The sequence below is a fragment of the Bos grunniens genome, chromosome 15 (assembly GCF_055505025.1).
Source record: "Bos grunniens cultivar Pamir isolate PY7600 chromosome 15, Bosgru_T2T1.0, whole genome shotgun sequence".
In the NCBI taxonomy this organism is placed as follows: domain Eukaryota; kingdom Metazoa; phylum Chordata; class Mammalia; order Artiodactyla; family Bovidae; genus Bos; species Bos grunniens.
Genome location: NC_141179.1, coordinates 936,097 through 938,041, shown reverse-complemented (window position 1 = coordinate 938,041; position 1,945 = coordinate 936,097). Strand labels below are relative to the sequence as shown.

At 39.3% G+C, this 1,945-nt stretch overlaps 1 pseudogene; it reads right to left on the bottom strand.

Moving 5' to 3' along the window:
• Window positions 1-574: 574 nt before the first annotated feature.
• LOC147357217 (olfactory receptor 4C15-like) lies at window positions 575-1,613 on the bottom strand (annotated as a pseudogene).
• Between the last annotated feature and the right edge of the window lie 332 nt (window positions 1,614-1,945).

Sequence of the window (1,945 nt, the reverse complement as noted above, 5' to 3'; positions counted from 1 at the left end):
CAAGTGCACATGGAACCTTCTCCAGGATAGATCACATCCTGGATCATAAATCTAGCTTTGGTAAGTTCAAAAAAAAATTGAAATCATTCCAAGCATCTTTTCTGACCACAATGCAGTAAGATTAGATCTCAATAGCAGGAGAAAAGCTAGTAAAAATTCCAACATATGGAGGCTGAACAACACGCTGCTGAATAACCAACAAATCACAGAAGAAATCAAAAAAGAAATCAAAATTTGCATAGAAACAAATGAAAATGAAAACACAACAACCCCAAACCTGTGGGACCCTGTAAAAGCAGTGCTAAGGGGAAAGTTCATAGCAATACAGGCATACCTCAAGAAACAAGAAAAAAGTCAAATAAATAACCTAACTCTACACCTAAAGCAACTAGAAAAGGAAGAAATGAAGAACCCCAGGGTAAGCAGAAGGAAAGAAATCTTAAAAATTAGAGCAGAAATAAATGAAAAAGAAACAAAAGAGACCATAGCAAAAATCAACAAAGCCAAAAGCTGGTTCTTTGAAAGGATAAATAAAATTTACATTTACTTTAAAATTGTCTTAAAGTTTAACATTTTATTTTTCATTAGATACAACCATTATTCTGGTCCACACTTTCTTCATGGCACTTTTCACTTCCTTATTTCTTCCTTATTGTAAATCAAAGGATTGAGCAGTGGAGTTAGGATGGTATAAAATATGGCTACCATTTTGTCAAAGGAGAAAGCAGATGGAGGTCGTGCATACACAAATATGCATGGAACGAAGAATAAAACCACAATAGCAATGTGAGATCTGCAGGCGGAGAGGGCTTTCTCCTGCCCTTCAGAGTTATGGGTTCTTAGAGACAGCAGGATGACCCTATAGGAGACAAGCAACAAGAAGATTAAGGTGCAGATAAACCCACTGTTGGTGACTACCAAAAGCCCAAAGATGTGAATGTCAATGCAGGCAAGCTCCAGCAGTGGGTACAAGTCATACATGAAGTGATCGATGACGTTGGGGCCACAGAAGGGCAGCTGGAAAGTGAAGAGAATCTGTATCATGGAATAAATGAAGCCCCCTGTCCAGGCTACTGCCATCAGAAGGACACAAAGTCTGTGCTTCATGATAGAAGAATAGTGCAAGGGCTTCTAGATGGCCACATAGCAGTCATAGGACATGGCACTGAGGACAATCTCCTCCACCCCAGCAAAGAAGTGTTCAGCAAAGAGCTGGGTCATGCAGCCTTCAAAGGAAATGGTTTTCCTTTTATGGAGAGAGCCCACAATCATCTTTGGGGTAATGACAGAGGAGAAACATGCATCCAGGAAGGACAGAAAAGCCAGGAAGAAGTACATGGGGGAGCCCCAGAGTGCTGGGCTGCTACTGATAGTCACCACAATTAGCAAGTTGCCCCTGACAGTTGCAATGTAAATGAACAAGAATACAACAAATATTGTTTTCTGCACATTTGGACTCTGTGAGAGCCCTAAGAGTACAAACTCGGTTACAAAGCTGTGGTTTTGCATGATTTCCAAGGAAAAGATGAAAGCACCACAATGAACATGTAGCATCTACAATGATGAGAAAGAAAAATTTGTCTCAGACTGGTTTGTACTACTATCATGATCATTGAAAGTTGGTGCATGCATATGAAAAATTATCTTACATGCTAATGATCTTCATGTCAGTGAGAACACAAAATTAGAAATTTGTTGAATGTATGGGATGTCATAAAGAATTGTAGTACATATAAATTATTAAATACTTTAAGATGTCAGAGCTTTGATATAGGGGAAGGGAAAGGATCCAGTTGTGGTGGAGATAAGAAACCTTTGTTATTTCAACTGCCAACTCTGATCCCATAGTAGTATTTTCCCAGCATCAATTGTTAGAAAGATTCTGAAGCCACATCAAAGTTCTGAGGAAAGGAGGAGGGCAGGTTATTAGTCATGCCTGCCACAT